At 43.7% G+C, this 17,774-nt stretch overlaps 2 long non-coding RNA genes across 4 annotated transcripts in view; one reads left to right on the top strand and one right to left on the bottom strand.

Moving 5' to 3' along the window:
- The window catches only part of LOC128345747 (uncharacterized), a 37,009-nt gene extending 30,292 nt beyond the window's left edge, over positions 1–6,717 (bottom strand). Inside the window, exon 1 of one of the 2 annotated variants that reach the window (XR_008316620.1) lies at positions 6,599–6,717. This is a non-coding gene — a long non-coding RNA (uncharacterized LOC128345747). The remainder of the gene's footprint in view (positions 1–6,598) is intronic. The other variant, XR_008316619.1, reaches the window with a different exon arrangement.
- LOC128345749 (uncharacterized) overlaps positions 1–16,953 on the top strand; it is a 78,814-nt gene extending 61,861 nt beyond the window's left edge. For both annotated transcript variants that reach the window (XR_008316623.1, XR_008316624.1), the window contains 2 exons: positions 10,872–11,062; positions 16,162–16,953. This is a non-coding gene — a long non-coding RNA (uncharacterized LOC128345749). The remainder of the gene's footprint in view (positions 1–10,871; positions 11,063–16,161) is intronic.
- Positions 16,954–17,774: the final 821 nt, after the last annotated feature.

Raw genomic sequence — 17,774 nt, 5'->3', positions numbered from 1 at the left:
TTATAACACATTTTTATACCTCTCCAAACACAATTCCCTTGGTGGTTCACAATCTAAAAACACAACTGTTAAAGCATTAATACAATTAAAACAGTTTAAAATACAAATAAAAACTATTTAAAGTTTTAAACTTTAAAACTATAAACTAAAAGCCTGACTAAACAGGCATGTCTGCAGCCTGACATGTTCTTAAAAACATCCAGAGATGGGGAGGGTCCAATGTTGTTATGAAGCGCATTCTGGGACAACCCTAGAAAAGGCCCGGTTCGTTGCCACCAACTGAACCGGTGGCAACCACAACCGGACCTCCTCAGATGATGAAGCAGCAGAGTTTATGAAGAAGTTGTTCTCTTAAATACCTTGAACCCAAGCCATTCAGAGCTTTATAGATAATAGCTAGCACTTTGTATTGAGCCAGATAATGACAGGACATGCGTAATTGGAAGAAACTAGGGCCACTTTATTAAATAATTACAAAACCGGCAATGAGGAATTGAACTAAAGTGCAGTCGTCCCCTATGTGGGTCAATCTCATAGGAGATATGCCCACAGGAGGGCGAAGGACTGGGCTTTGATTCGGCTCGGAACCAGTCCAAACCTTATCTTGACCACAAGGTTACCTCCAGCAAGGTGATGCATTCCAGCCCACCTCAACTCAGGTCATGAGGCACTGAGTGGTGTTCGCTGGCATTTATCCAAGTGAGAGTGGATCCAGTCCAAGAGTTGCGAGATCACCAAGCCTTCTTCTGTATTTCCACTCACTATAACAGCCCTCCAGCCCAACACCCTTGGAGTTAACCTACCCCGACCCACACTCAACTGCAAAGTGACCAATTAAACCAGTGACCACCTCAACAAAGTCAGTGAAAAGTAGGCAAAAAAATGCCTCAACCATAGCCAATTGGCTAAGACCCCAAAAATTCCTACTTGGCTCCAAAAGGCAACTGAAATATCCCACACTGAGTTAAGGGATGGGTGGAAGGGTGCCCGCAGAGCAAATGAAGGAAAATGAAACGGAGCCAACTGCTTATGCAGGTGCTCCAGCAAGCTGATTGGTCCACCCGCATCACGTGACAAGGGACAAAAGTGGTGGCCCACATGCCTGCATCTCGGGCCGGGCCCCCTGCTCTCCCAGTATCGCCGCTGATGCAACAAAGGGGGTGGGCAGCAGCTTTTTGCCCAGAAACTTATTGGCAGTCAGTGTAGTTCTTTTGAAATGGGTGTAATATCTCTTCGGCTAACTCCAGAGACCCACACGGAAATTTAAATTTTTAATTATTTACATGTATTATTTTTTCTTTCTTTCTTACATTTTTATACTGCCTGCCACATACAAGAAAATCCCTGGGTGGTTCACAATCTAGAAACCATTGAAACATTAACACAATTTAAACAATTTAAAAATACAAATACAAACTCTAAAACTCGAAGGTTTGAAATTATAAACTAAAAGTCTGGCTAAACAGGTATGTTTTCAGGTCCTTCTTAAAAACATTCAGAGAAGGGGAAACTAATTTTATTTGGAAGCACGTTCCAGAGTACAATCTAAATGTAGCTTTTAAAATGAGTTGAAGCACATATGTCTAAATCACAGGTGCTATGTCATTTTTTATTATACTTCTGAACAGTATAAAGGTTCTTAGTTCCAAACAGGTATAGTGAGTAAGTAAGTTTATTTATGGCCCATGACCAAATTAGAACACAGAAAAAGTTAAAATTCTAATAAAAATGTTAAATATAGAGTAACATTATAGAACATTATGATATAAAAGGGGGGGGGGATAGGCACATAAATATACATATAAAAAGAAATGTTTAAAAACTAATTTGTTCATTCCTTATCTTTACAGCCGCTACACAAAATCTTGCCATGGGCCCAGTGATTCCCTGACAAAAAACAGGCAATATAATAGTCATCGAATGACCCTGATATTTTCTAAGATGAGGCTCAATTCAGTTGGAGCAAATAGATTTGTAGAGAGGAAAACATGAGTGATTGTTTCAACTACTCCTGTGTCACAAGGGCATAGGCGATTCCTCCAGAGAATTCTCTTATACCTTCCCTCCGAAACTGCAGAGGGCAGAACATTAAACGGAGCTTGCGAAAAAGCTCTCCTCTGACTTAGGACCGACAAGTGCATAAGATATGCTGCCGGCATAGGGTAATTAAAAAAAATTATCACAGTTAGTTCCAAGGGAGGCCGCACCCAGGTCCCTTTGTTTTTCTAGGTCTAAAATCTTCTGTTTCAAGATCTTTTTAGCTACATCAGGACCCAGGGAACATAAAAATTGATCTGAAAAGCCACAATTGCCCAAGATGGCCTGGACATTCTTGGTCCAAGATGACTGAAATTCATCTTTTAAAACCCATGGGACAAGGCCTAAGCCATGAATATGGATTTTGAGCCAATAATTAATTGTTCGTTGCCAAGCTAGGGCCACAATCCTAATTAGTCCTGCTTCCAGACGTAGGGCCGCATTTGAGACACAGCACGGGAGCAGGAAAATGGCTCATAGAAATCTTGACTGTACCACCTCAAGCGGTTGTAAATTGCATGTCAAAAAGATCTGAATTCCATACAACATCTGGGCTAAAATTTTGGCTTGAAAAACCTTAAGTGCTGCGGGCCAAACAGGTATGTTCTCATTGTGATTGCTGTTCATCAGTATGCATACTTGTTCAAATTGGTCCTTTTTCTTGAGGACCAACCATGTTAAAACTGTCATTTGCAGACAGGCCTAACCAAGAAGTGGACCAGAAAATCAGTCACAGGGGCCATGACCCAGCCCAGGACTGTGGTGCATCATGAAGGATGCTTAACCCTTTCCTCTTGCCCCACTTTGAATAAAAAACAAACCCCAAAGCAGCTATTTGCTGCAGATAGTCACTTGACTTTGGCACAAAAACAGCACTGGGGAAGTATTAACTACTTCTGGTCCACCTCCGGGTTAAGCCTGTCTATCGGTATGGGTATAGCTTATCATGTTGCATGACCCTTAGTGTTTTAAATCACTTTAGTTGAATTCAATCCACCCTGCTAGCCAAGACATACTCCTAGTGGTTGGATGTTTTTGAAATAAAGAGCCAGCTATCACCCAGCCAGCAGGACCCGCCACCTTCGGGGACCCAGGGACATTTCCCCACCTGCCTGCTTGTTCCATTGTAGCTCCGCCCCTGGGAATTTTACTACAGTGCTGTCAAATTCAACATACATGTAATTGGGAAATTGTCCAGAAGAGTCCAGCACTTTAATTTAAATTTATGAAAAACGTTAGTTAAAAAGAAGTTCAAAGGGTGAGTTGATGAGGAACAAATATGTTCTGAATCGTTTTTAGGTTATGTAAAACCACTATAAAAGATAAAATGTATACTTGGATAAGTATATATTTTATTCTAAAATGTGTAGCTTAGATAAAATGCATACCACCATGAGGATGCCCAAGTGTTTAACAAGCCGTGTCAAGGAAGCTTAAAAATAAATAAACCGGATCTAGGAACTGTCCTGCATGCTTTGGTTGCATGCAGTTAGATTACTGCAACATGTCTACATTGCTGCACTTGACAAGTATTCAGAAGCTCCAGTTGAATGAGGTGGCCAAGACTGTTATAAGAAGTTGCCCACTGTGATCACATCACACCTGTTTTGAAGAAACTGCACTGGCTACCAGTTTGCACTGGCTACCAAAAATCACATTTCAATACATTCTAATTCAGCATTTTCACACTGGAGATGCCCTTTGAAGTTCCCTTGCTGAGGAATGGTGACTTTCAAGTTAGCAGTAGAGTGTTTCTGGGAGCCTGAAATGTTCTCCCACTGGTTTGTTACCATCATTGATGCCAAATTTATTTCCATTTATTCTTTAACAGGTAGACACTGGCCTGTTCATCATAAGCAGACGGGCACTGCTGGCAGGTGATAGCATTTATGTTGGCGGATGAGCACATTAAGAAGCCTCTGATTATAGTAAGGCAGATATTATTAGGTCCTGTAATTGTGTGGCTTGAGTGGGCAGAGGGAAAGAGTTGGCATCTGGATTTGTTGCAGAGTCTGGTCCTTGTAATTTTGTCTCTGTTATGTAGTTTGTTGTTGCTGGTGAGCACTTATTTAAGATTGGGGCAGGCTGTCTGTAAACAAGGACAGGCCTACAGCCCAAGGCCTGTGTGAGATAAGTGTCATTGTCCAGGATCGGGCTATAGGTGACTGGTAATATGTTGGGGTGGGTTTTGGCTCTGGTTTTGTCTTAATGCCTGGGTACCAATCTGGCCTTGTCATTTAAAAAAAAAACTTTGTTGGGTGAATGTTGTGATTTTAGGAATATGTGTTAATCCTTTGAGTGTGAGTCTCTGTCAGATTATCTGGAATAAATGCCATTGTATTGCAGGGTCTGGCCGTAGACAATGGATCATGTCGTGTGTTTTTGGTGGAATCTGGAAGTGTTCAGATATGTGCAGCAATCAGTGAGCCAGTGTGGTGCAGTGGTTAGAGTGCTGGATTAGGACTGGGGAGACCTGTTTGAATCCCCATTCAGCCATGATACTAGCTGTAGGGATGGGTCCGGATCGGTCCGGAGGCCATTCTAAAGGCCTCTGGACTGTCCGGACCTGGCCAGTTCGGCTCGGATGTGGGGGGTTCCTTTAAGGGCAGGGGAGGGTTTACTTACCCCTCCTGCCGCTTTCCCCCCCTAGCACTCGTATTTCTTGTAATAATTGGGGCGGCAGGATACCTCCCTGCCGCCCCCTCTCCCTCTTCAATGCAAATGTCTCCCGCAAGCCTTTTGCGCATGCGCACATCACGCGCGAACTTCACATCTCCCTGATGTGCGTCGGGGAGACGTGAAGCTCGCGTGCGACGTGCGCATGCGCAAAAGGCTTGCTGGAGCCTTTTGCATTGAAGAGGGAGAAGGTACAGCAGGGAGGTATCCTGCCGCCCCAATTATTACAAGAAATACGAGCGCTGGAGGGGGAAAAGTGGCGGGAGGGGTAAGTAAACCCTCCCCCACCCTTACAGGAACCCACCCCACAGTGCTGGACCGCAGCTCTGAGGTTCCGTGCACACCTCTAACTAGCTGGATGACTCTGGGCCAGTCACTTCTCTCTCAGCCTAACCTACTTCACAGGGTTGTTGTGAGGAGAAATCCAAGTATGTAGTACACCGCTCTGGGCTCCTTGGAGGAAGAGCAGGATATAAATGTATAAATAAATAAATAAATAATACAATTCTTCAAGGACCTCCTGTTTATTGGCCCAGATGATTAAGATGTTATCAATATACCTCAACTGCAGAGAGGTTTTTCAGGACAGGAGCTGAGGAATTGTCCTGTCAGCTATGACAGTGTGTTGGCATAATGTAGAACCCCATGAGTACCCATAGCAGTACCATTTTCCTGAGAATTGCTGTAAATAATTCTTAAACCATTGTAGGTGAGGAAAAAGTAGAAAAGTTTTGTAGCCAGATATGCTGCATATCGAGGGCAATCTGTCCATTTTGTGAGGCAGTGGTATAAGAGCCTCTGCATCCATGGTTTCCAATATGGGAGTTTGTAAATGGCTTGTAGTTCCCCTCTGCAAGTTGTTACCCAATCAGGAAAATCAAAAGGAGCACAAACTCTGATGAAACAAATATAAAGGGCAAAGCAGAAGTGAAAGTGGCAGCAGATAATGTCCTTGCCTGTGTACATATTCAATGTGTGCCTCATCATTTATAAACACAGTTACCATATGAACTGGCTTATTCACATGTATACAAATACGATGAATTTTTATATGCCGCTTATCGACAAAAGTTCTCAAAGCAAAGTATCTATTTATTACTTAGAAAGAAAGAAAGAAAATAGCTCCCTGTCCCCCAAGAATTTAAGTCTGATATTTCAAACTAAGTATGCTGCCTGGAAATACATTTCACTGAATACACACACGCACACTTCACAATATATAGTTATATACTTTGAATACTATATATTTGTGCTACTTTTAATGCCTAGAACACACTAGAAACACTAATTATTAAAATGGGCCCCTTTGCAGATTAGCAAAGGAGACTTTCAACCTTGCAGTGTGAGCCTATGTAAGTTTTCTCAGATCTCAAATTCAGTAAAGTTTGATTCCAGGAGGTTTTTCACACGAGGCTTTTAAAGCCCTTTAACACACATCTCCTCTGGAATGGAGATGCTGCATTCACATGTTGGCCAGATTTACTCTGAAGTCCCTGCGGGTTATTGGGGAGCAGTTCACACACCAGAAAAATAAGATAAAATAAAAGCACAACACATGCTTCACAGTTCTCACTCAGACCTTCTGGGTTGCAAAACAACTTGAACATAAGTGCATTTATGAATGAATGAATGAATGAATGAATGAATGAATATAATATTGTTTGTTCCAGAGGTTTTTGAAATTTTCTTCCATGAAACAAGCCACTTATAGGCCTTTTAAGATAGTTTTTGTTTTTAAAGCCAACAAATTTTCCAATCTGTTTTAAATTAAATATTCAGAGACTTCTCAGTCTCTTCCCGCTCGCCCCCGATATCAAAGCCCTATGGCAAGCAGATCTCTATATTTGAGGAGGGGGGTAACCACAAAAAGGAATTCACATTCTACCTGACAAAAGCTGTGCTGGATGGTCTGGGCAGAGGGTCTGCTGCAGAGAACTCTGCCTCCTTCGGGGCTTGCTTGGGGCCTGCTGGCCTACTCAAGTTCAGGCTTCAGTGAGGCCTGCATGGAGGCCTCTCTGGAAGCTCCACCCACCCGCCAATCAGCTGAGAGGTGGGGAGAGAAGGAGCTGTGTAGCAGTTTGCAGGCAGCTCTGATCCTAGGCCAGAGGCAAGGCAAGCAGGATGGCAAGTGGCTGAGGGGCCCTGGGTCTGGGCAGGTGGGCAATGGGGTGGGGGTGGCAGGCACTGGCATGGCACCCCCCTCGGTGGCACCTAGGGCATGTGCCCTGGCTGCTCCCCCAGTTACATCCATGTATGGGTACAGCACCCTCCCTTAAAAAAAACATTTGAAAGGGGTTCATGCCTTCTTATCTAAGATAGGTAGTATGTATCTTCCTCAGCTAGAAGGTGTGCAGGCTGTCTCCACACTGGAAGCCTGCACATTCCCTAGGCATATAAAAGCTCCCCTTTGGATGAAAAGGAGATGTGGAGGAGCAGTAAACACAAGGCACTTGTGCTTTCAGAGGTGCTCTTACCTCTGAAAGGGGTGTGGCTTTTAGGTCCAGGCTCCAAAATTACCTAGGTGCACCTCTGTGTGCTTTCCAATGTCCCTACACCATTTTCACAACAGAAACAGCTCAGATGAAGTGTTTGTGTTACAGGTGTAATTTTGAAAGTGTATGCCGCTCAGGCATGCGGTGACTCTTTCCCACCTTTTTTCTATTGGAAGAGTCTTCTGGAGGTCTCACTAGCAGGTGATTGCTCTTGACCCTTGGTGTCTGCTTCTGCCATGATAGCAGGGGCCTCTCTTCTTTGTGTTTTACTGTAGCCTAGTGCACCATCAGCCACCTGCAATTCACTGTCTGCTCCATGAAACCCACCTTATGGAATCGCCAAAAGGATTCCTGCCTCAGCTCAAACTAGTTGCACCTGCCCTTCATACTTCTCTTGCCACTGGTTAAAAGAGCTGCTTTGAGAAATCCTAAAGTAACCTGTCTTTTGCCCAGAGAACAGCAACAAGCCAGGACCGGTGGGAGAAAAAAAGCCATGGTGCTCTCAAACTCACTGAAGTTGTTGCTCTGGGTATTGTTGGTTGTTAATCCTGTTTGTTGTGATTCTATAAATGTTACATTCTGTGTTTAGTTACTGTTATACAGAAATGAACATGAAGGAACAAGGACACTCCTTGGAATACTGAATGCCATTGACTGACATTCAGAGCAATGCAGGGGCAGATACACCACTGAGGGAAGGGGTTCAAAGAACTTTTGCTGCTGCCAGTCAAGGCCCGTGCCTGGCACCTCAGCCACATCCCCTGTGTCTGATGTCAGACGCAGGGGGAGTGACTTTGCTCGCAAACGGGGCTTCATTCCCCGTTTGAGAGCAAATACCGGCCAGAACCACATTTGCAGCGTGCCTTGAAAGACAGGAAGAGTGTCCCTGGCTGTGCTGTGAACACGACGCTGGCTATTATTTGCTCCCAAACGGGGTGGCGCAGCCTTGTTTGCAAGCGAAGTTGCTACCCCCTGTGTCCATCTGACCCGGAGGAGCAGCTTCACTTCCAAACGGGGCTGCGCACCCCATTTGGGAGCAAATAGCAGCCAGTTATCAGCAAATTCACAGTGTGGCTAGGATCACTCTCCCTGTCTTTAAAGGCAGGGAGAGCAGCTCCCGGCCATGCTGCGAGAGCAGTGCTGGCCGGTATTTGCTCTTGATCGGGGAATGTGGCCCTATTTGCTTTAAAACTGTTTTAATTGAGAAATTAAATCTGCGCCTCTCCTGCCCCACTTCTCCCCCCCACCGCATGGTTTCTGGCTAGTGGGCTGGCCAGAAAACTGGCCTGCAACCTCCTCCCTCCCTCCAATTCCCAGTGGCCAGCCCGGCCCGCCACCACTGCCTGTTGCTCCCACTGGCCAGCCCAGCCCGCTGCCGCCTCTTGCTCCCACTGGCCGGCTCAGCTCGCCGCCACCTGCTCCTGCCAGCCAGCCAGCTGCCCACTAGCAGAGGCAGCCTGCTTCTTTGCCCGCGGTTTCTGGCTGGCGAGCCAGTCGGCCGGAAAGCTGATCTGCGGCCACCCCCTCCCTCTCACCCGCCTGCTCCCCGTGGCCAGCCCGCCAGCAGCCACATCCCTATTTTCTCCCCCATCCCGTCGCTAATCAGCAACTGCTTGTGAACTCTCACGAGAGCTGCCACACATGGGATTATTGACGGGTACGCCTAGGAGAAATAAATATCTAGATAGGTGATGGAGAATTCTAAAATACAAATAACTATCTTACTTGTTCATGCGAGGGGAATGTTTATGAACAAAAGAGTGAATTTTAAATATTCATTGACACTAATATTAATTGTATACCAACCTGTATTTTGCTGATCCTTTTCATTATAGTCTTTTAACAATTCTATGTGTGATCTTTTGGAGAGCATGTAAGGAGACAGACTTCTCTATGACTTCCCAGATTTTATTTTAGAGCTGAAATATTATTGCATGTAAATGAGTGTAATTATCCCCTCATGGCCTTTTTATTATAAGAAAAACAGTCTCTCTGTGTGTGTGTGTAGTGTTTGTATGAATAAGCAAGGAGTGGATGCTTAGCAATTCCCTACTGGCTATTTTCCCACTCCAAATCACCCCTTCCAGCAGCTTCTCCCTCTACAGAGTTCCTGATGCGTGTTTAGCCTTGCACACACGCATCTGGAATCCCATGCTGAGGAAGTGGGAGCCGCAGGGCGGGGGAGCAATTTAATTATATCTCATGAGACTGGCTTTCTAGATTTGTGTAAGAAGCAGAAGACAAAAGAAGCTTAGGCTCCCTCAAGTGGTAGTTTATCCTAACTGCATAAGACAGCTGCTGTTTTCAATGTTTGCTTTGTTTGTTTATTTTTTTTCCAGAGCAAAATGAACAATGTTAGATTTTGATCATTTAACAGATTATAAAGCACAGCATGATTTTATAATTAGCTCCTTTGTATGTGGCATCATTTCTTGTTCCTAATGATGTGATGTAGAAAGGCATCAAAATAGAATATTCTTATTTTTAATAGGTTTTGCTATTTTGAACTAATTAGCAGGGTAGATTGGTTACTTTAAGAAAAGTATGAAAACCTAAACCTAAATGTATGTCTCCTGTAACTATTGTTTTCTCTTTCTATAGCATTTTAAATATGCAAGACTTGCCCTACTAATCCTGATAATAGCTCAGGGAGTCACTATAATTTTTATTTTACTGATGGTGAACTGTTGCTTGATCCTAAACATTGTTAGCTGGAAGTAAGAATCAGTAAACGACATTTACTAGTAAATGAAGTTTACTAGGAAAGAAATGAATGAAATTTGCTTCCTAATAAATATGCTTTGGATTGCAGCCTTTGTGACAGTGAATTAGCAGAACCAACTGGTTCTGTTGTGTTTGCCACCTTTTTTTATTTAATTTGCTCTTGTGCCTTTAACAACATCCTGAAACACAGAGATTTACAGTAAACAATAAAAGAAATTGGTAGCACGATGTACCCTGTCAAGATGTTTTAATGATTTATTTGAGTATGAGCTTTCGTGGGCAGTAGCCTACTTCATCAGATGCAAAGCAGGTTGAACCGGTTGAATCATGAGAGAAAGGGCTTTTCCTGGAAAAAGTCTGCCATTCCATCTTAACTGAGTGTTACTGACTCTTCAGTAACACTCAATCAAAGGCTCAGCAGAGATGCTAAGAGACAGTCAGTTGCCCATTCATATTTCTAAATCTTGGCTTTGGTCCAGGAAGAGACTGCCTCCTTTGTCATGAACCCTGCTGCCTATTAAGATAATCTGAGGCAGTCTGGACCATCCAGTACAGTTGCCACCTGCTTATTTGGTGGCGACTTGAGACCAGACCTTCTCTGTGACTGTCCTAGGGCTCTGGAATATGCTTCCTGTCAAAATAAGAGCTTCTCCATCGCGGATTGCTTTTAAAAAGACCCTCAACATAGCTGTTATCGCAACCTTTTAGTTAAAATTAATTTTAAACTGTTTAATTGTTTTTATGCCGTAGAATTGGTTTTTCTTTTATTTTAAATTATGTACACCATCTAGGGATACACCTATAGGGCAGTATATAAATATGATTATATGCATAAATAAAGTCTTATGCAGGCTATTCAGGAGTGCTATTTTGTTAATTCCCTGTACCATTAACGTATACACAAACTGGTATGCTGTTTTCATTTCTGTTTTCATTTCTCAGATCACTTAGGAGAATCCACAGGATAGCATCCATAGGGTAAATATTCTAACCATAGTGCCATTTTCAATCCAAGCGGATAGAAATCTCCCAAATTCTGTGTGGCCTGCAGTGGAACCTGTGTGGCCTGAAGTGAATCTAGAAGGTGCAGCGAGGTGGCCAAATTTGCAGCAAGGTGGCCAAATTTGCAAATGGTAAGCAGCGAGGTGGCCAGATTTGCAGATGATACCAAACTATTTAGGGTAGTGACATCTATAACTGATTGTGAGGAGCTCCAAAAGGATCTCTCCAAACTGGGGGAGTGGGTGACAAAATGGCCAATGCACATTGGGACAAAAAAACCCAACTTCAAGCATATGCTGATAGGATCTGAGCTGTTGGTTACTGACCAAGAGAGGGATCTTGGGTTCATGGTGGACAGCTCATTGAAAGTGTCGACTCAATGTGCGGCAGCTGTGAAAAAGGCCAATCCCATGCAAAGGATCATTAGGAAGGAGATTGAAAATAAAGCTGCTAATATTATAATGTCCTTATATAAAACTATGGTGCGGCCACATCTGGAGTACTGTGTACAATTCTGATCACCACATCTAAAAAAGGACATTGTAGACAATGGAGAAGGTGCAGAAGAGGGCAACCAAGATGATTGGGGGCCTAGAGCACCTTCCTTATGAGGCAAGGCTACAACACCTGGGGCTTTTTAGTTTAGAAAAAAGACGACTGTGGGGAGACATGATAGAGGTCTGTAAAATCATGCATGGTGTGGAGAAAGTGGATAGAGAGAAATTTCTCTCCCTCTCACATAACACTAGAACCAGGGATCATCCTATGAAATTGGTTGCCAAGAAATTTAGGACCAACAAATGGAAGTACTTTTTCACACAACGCATAATCAACTTGTGGAATTGTCTGCCACAAGATGTGGTGTTGGCTACTAGTTTGGATGGCTTTAAGAGGGGTTTGAATAACTTCATGGAGGAGAGGACTATCAACGGCTACTAGTCAGAGGGCTATAGGCCACCTCCAGCCTCAGAGGCAGGATGCCTCTGAATACCAGTTGCAGGGGAGTAGCAGCAGGAGAGAGGGCATGCCCTCAGCTCCTACCTGTGGGCTTCCCAGTGGCATCTGGTGGGCCACTGTGTGAAACAGGATGCTGGACCAGATGGGCCTTGGGCCTGATCCAGAAGGGCTGTTCTTATGTAACCATGTCTGGTTTGTCCTTCTAACCATGATCTTGTTCAGTGAACACTTATCATAGTTTAGTCTCATACAGCCTTGAACAATAATAGCAGGCTCCTATGCATGCTTTCTTGGAAACAAGTTTCACTGTATTCTGCGGGACTTAGTTATCTTAGTTAGAATACACTGAGTATGCATTGGATTTCCACCTGAGGATGTTTCTGCTAGGGTTGCCAGTTGTTTTTTTCTGACAGGGCTCCTCTCAGTTGCATGTGTTATATAAGCATATGTTAGAAGACTTTTCTCATTACTGCATCTCCATGCCATTAACTACTGATTTTCTGCTTCCACAAGTTCAAAGGCACAGGAGCCCTACTGGGACAAAATAACTGGCAAGGCTATATAGTATATTTTTCATTTCCTGGAACTGGAATGTGACTATAAAACCTACATTTAGTACAATATATTTCATTCTTAAAGTGGTTCTTTTTGGTGTTATATTCCACATTAACTATATTCACATCTGCACACAAATTGTCCAAGAGAGGCTCAATTACTCTTTTAGTATCATCTGTGAAAACAGACCAAGGCTGCAATACTTAGCACTGTTACCTAAGCCCCATTGTGTTCAATTTGCACAGTAAACTTGCATTGTGTTCCTGTGCAGTGTAAGGGTTATGCTGAGCTTAATGGAACTTACTGCAAAGTAGACATAAGTACAGCCTTGCAGGGTCAGGCCCAAGACCCATCTGGTCCAGCATCCTGTTTCACACAGTGGCCCACCAGATGCCACTGGGAGCCTACAGGCAGGAGCTGAGGGCATGCCCTCTCACCTGCTGTTACTCCCCTGCAACTGGTACTCAGAGGCATCCTACCTTTGAGGCAGGGGCAGGGCCACCATTGAGCAAACGGGTTCAAAGACACGCCCCCCGCGTCTGACGTCAGACGTGGGGGCATTATTTCGGTCCCAAATGGGGCCACGTGGTCCCGTTTGGAGCTGAAATTGGCCTGTGCTGCGTTGGCAGTGCAGCCGGAGTGACTCTCCCGGGCTCAAAGGCAGGGAGAGCCGCTCCTGGTCTCGTTGCCAACACAGCGGGGCTTATTGATCTGCCTCCCAAATGGGGCCACGCGGCCCCATTTAGGAGAGAGATCAGCCTTCACTGCATTGGCAGTGTGGCTAGAATGGCTCTCCCTGCCTTTAAGGCAGGGAGAGTCGCTCCGGCCCACACTGCCCAATGCAGTGTGGGCCAATCTCCTTTCCAACAGGGCTGCGTGGCCCCATTTGGAAGGGAGACCACACCCCCGCATCTGACATGAGATGCGGGCGCGTGACTAGCCAGGCCCCGCATCTGACGTCAGAAGTGGAGGGCGGGGCCAGGGGGCCGCAATGGTGACTGCACACAGGCCACCGTCACTCACACTATGCTCCTGTTTTGAAGCTGGAGATGGCCTATAGCCCTCCGACTAGTAGCCATTGATAGACCTCTCCTCCATGAAGTTATCCAAACCCTTCTTAAAGTCATCCAGGTTGTTGGCTGTCACCACATCTTGTGGCAGAGAATTCCACAAGTTGATTATGCGTTGTGTGAAAAAAGTACCTCCGTTTGCCAGGAAATTGCTAAATTTCCTCGCAATCAGTTTCATGGGATGACCCCTGGTTCTAGTGTTATGTGAGAGGGAGAGAAATTTCTCTCTATCCACTTTCTCCACATCATGCATGATTTTATAGACCTCTATCATGTCTCTCCGGAGTTGTCTTTTTTCTAAACTAAAAAGCCCCAGGTGTTGTAGCCTTGCCTCATAAGGAAAGTGCTCTAGGCCCCTGATCATCTTGGTTGCCCTCTTCTGCACCTTTTCCAGTTCTACAATGTCCTTTTTTAGATGTGGTGATCAGAATTGTACACAGTACTCCAGGTGTGGCCGCACCATAGTTTTGTATAAGAGCATTATAATTTTAACAGTTTTATTTACAATCCCCTTCCTAATCATTGCCATAATTTCATGATGGCTATTTTAGTGGTGGCTATTTTATTCTGAACCAAATTATTTTGATGGAATAAAATGCAACATTTCAAATTGTAATAAAATTTTTATTTCTATCAACACTTGTTCTTAAAAAATGAACATCATAGCATGCTTGCAGATAAATCCTAGTACTAAATAAAGAGGTTGTAAAAATAACCTCACTGAGGAGGGAGGGTGGATTGCCGGAAAGGCAGTGGCTTGCTTGCCTCCCATGGCAGATGAGTGGACTCCATCCTCCCCTCCACTATGCCGCGCACCCACACAAGCGGCGGTGTGGCGAAGGGAAATGATGGGAGCAGGAGGATTTCCCCCTCCCACATTCCATGGTGCCCGGGGGCATGAGTATGACTGCTCCTCCCCCACCCCGGCTCGCTGCTGGAAATGGTGGAGGGCTAGGAGGGAGCCGTATAGCCCGGCGGCAATTGACCAGACGATTGCCAACCAAGGTTAAGCAAACCACAGGCCACAGGTTTGCTTAACCTTGGCTAAATGCTGGGTTCAAAAGTGAGGCTTGGCATGGCGATAGAGCCAGCAGCAATCTCGCTCTTGGCGCCTCACACACCCAGCCTAATCCAGGCTGGACTGGGTTAGGCTATGCATGTCAATACCCTTAATATCTAGTACTGGTAGGTTAAGTGGTGTTTGATCCTCATACAATATTCAAAACAGCACAATGCTTAGAGTTGACTATATAACAAGACATTATTTGGGACATAACACAGCCAAATCTTTTTTGTCAAATAACTTTTTGTCAAATATTATATCATATGCAAACTCATGTCCCTTCCAGTTTGAAAAATTACTCTATAAATCCTGTCATTCATCCATTCATCTATCTATCTAAATAGGAAATAGTTTAATAGTAACTTTAAATGAGTTTATATACATCTAAAAGAAGCTGTTTTCTTGAATCCAGCATTTTGGAAATTCAATGAATAGATCCTTTGTAGATTGGATTCTACAAAGTCCTAAACCACCACGGTTAATTTCATCTAAGTCCTGGGTTTTTTCCCCCTGCTAGCAAGATAGTGTTAAATACTGGTTATCCTTATAACTTTAATATGTTGATTCTAAACACATTAGATGTAATTAATGCGTTTAGGATCTGGGTGCCCATCTGATGGCTGTGGTGATTTCGGACCAGTGAGACAGGCTCATGCTAACTTCAGACTACAGCTGCTGTCAATGGATGTCAACTTTTCACACTTACTCTGTCTGAAAGAAAGAGGGTTTTAGACATCCTCAATTAGTTGAGAACTATTAAGGAGTATGAGTAATTTTTGGATAATGAATTTTCAAGACAAGAGTCAAGGCACATCAACCTGCTTTCTGTTAATGCTGAGCTTTGACCAACTGAGTTATTCTGAAATATTGTTTTTAAATATTTCCACTTCTTTAGTGAAGTGGTATTTACTGATGAAAATGAGGCATATGTTTCAATGTGGATGAAATTAAACCAATGAATAGAGAAATGCATTAGTATTCTAGCTTGCATTATTAGACTATTTCCACTTTCTTAAGAAGGTCTTACTCTCAATTATTTGCTAGCGAATAAATGAGTAAACTAATAATAATGCTGGGATCTTAGTCCTGCTTCCATAATGGGTGGCTCAGAAGAGATTCTTTGTAATTCAGTCTCAATACCATATGTCTCTGTTGACATTAAAGTGCTTAGTTCCAAATGAGTCGGCTTCATTCAAGCATCTTAATTCAAGAGTGGATGATTAGATCTTAAGCTAAAAACCTATTAGGAGGTAAGCACTTATGTTGCTGCAGGTTATTAAAGGAACATCATAGTGTGCTTGCAGATAAATCCTTTGTATCTAGTACTGGTAGGTTAAGTGGTGTTTGATCTTCATACAATATTAAAAACCAGCACAAATGCTTGGAGTTTAGTATATAGCAAGACATTATTTTGGACATAATGCAGCCAAATCCCTTTTTCTTCAAAATAAGAACCAAGGCCTAAATGACATGTTATAAGGATATAAGTGAGTGCCACCAACCTCTGTTTCCCCGGGAATGTGTGAAAAAGCATGTGATATGATGTCATCACATTAATTTTTCTCCACCCCACTCTCCCCCACAGTGGCAGCCAATGAAGCAAAGTGAGGCAGAGGAAAATAACATGATGATGTCACGTCACCCCTTTTTTCAGCTACACATTACTGAAGAGACTTGGGAGGTGGTGAATGTCTTAGGCTTCTCCCCATAATGTGTAGTTTTGGACCCAAAGCCTGAGACAATAAAATAAGAATATGGTTGTTGGCTTGTCAGGATATGATGGCTCTTAGAGAGGGAGAAAACATTTAATACCTTTAAAAAATGGCATCCCACCGTCGCTTTAGAGAAATTATATTTAATTTAGTGGCTCACATCTTCTCCAGCTATTCTCCAGCTACTCTGTGGGTCACATCATCATCATCATCATCATCAACAACAACAACAAAATACAAAGATCTACAAATTGAAATTGGAAGACTGTGGCAGAAGAAGACCAAAATAATCCCAGTAGTAACTGGCGCCCTAGCTGCAATTCCAAAACGCCTTGAAGAGCACCTCAACACCATAGGGGCCACAGAAATCTCCATCAGCCAATTACAAAAAGCAACTTTACTGGGAACAGCCTATATTTTGCGATGATATCTATAACAATAACAACAATATTGATAATAAAATTCAGCCATCCCAGGTCCTTGGGAAGGACTTGATGTCTGGATAAAACAAACCAGTCAATAAAACTAGTCTGAATGTGTAAACAAGAAATAATAATGTAATATGTATATAGAGTTTTTGAACAAAAGGTACACAAAGTGCTTTACATTAACAAAAGGAATGCACAAATGGTTCAAGCTTAGTAGCATGCTGCCAAAACAAAACATATAGCATAGGAAAATATATTTTCAATTTACAGAACCTACAATTTTTAAAAATAAATTAAAAGAAAACCATCATCTTCCTGACTATTTAATGCATATATGACCAAATTTGATACATTCCAGCACTTTCACACAACCAAAGGACATCCAGATGCTCCATTTGTCATTGCTTGGAGGGGAAGACACTGGGATGGACCCTTAAACCCATTCAAAATTCCTAGGTCCTGGTCCATCGTTGCACTGTATGCAGATCTCCCATCGTGGGGATTCCTGGGAGAGAGCAGCATCCATTCTCCAGCCACCCTGCAACAATAGGCTTGCCCTTTGGGGTGATGGCAAGGGTGGACATGTACACATAGGAAGGTGGAAGGCAGGGGTCAGATTTTCACAGCAGTTTGTCTATGGTCCCCAAGACCAGGAGAGCAGTCTCTGGGGCACCCTTCCCTGCCTACACACAGCAACCTGGCTCTATTTAGAGTCCCCATGGCCTGACACTCTTGTGAGGGAGATGTTAGTGGGAGAAGGGGATGTTTTGCCATCTATATTCATATCAGACTTGTCCAGGCAATTCTCTCCCCTCCCTCTGATGGTCCTTCTCATGAGTTGCCAGAGGGTGTCCCTGTGGCCTTTCCCTCTCATGCCTGGCCAGTGAACCCCTGGTCAGGTGGCTGTATCCTTGAAAAAGAATCTCAGCTTACCCAAGACTGACCCAGGTGACTGGCCTTGATCATACGTAAGCCTGGGGGGCATGAACCCTCCAAAGCGGAAGGGGCTGGGTCCCCCTTCCCCAACTTTTCTGTGGAAAAAAATAGAACATGGCTGC

The sequence above is a fragment of the Hemicordylus capensis genome, chromosome 2, assembly GCF_027244095.1.
Source record: "Hemicordylus capensis ecotype Gifberg chromosome 2, rHemCap1.1.pri, whole genome shotgun sequence".
Classification (NCBI taxonomy): domain Eukaryota; kingdom Metazoa; phylum Chordata; class Lepidosauria; order Squamata; family Cordylidae; genus Hemicordylus; species Hemicordylus capensis.
Note: the sequence above shows the minus strand (reverse complement) of the source record. Positions and strands in the feature narration are given on the sequence as shown.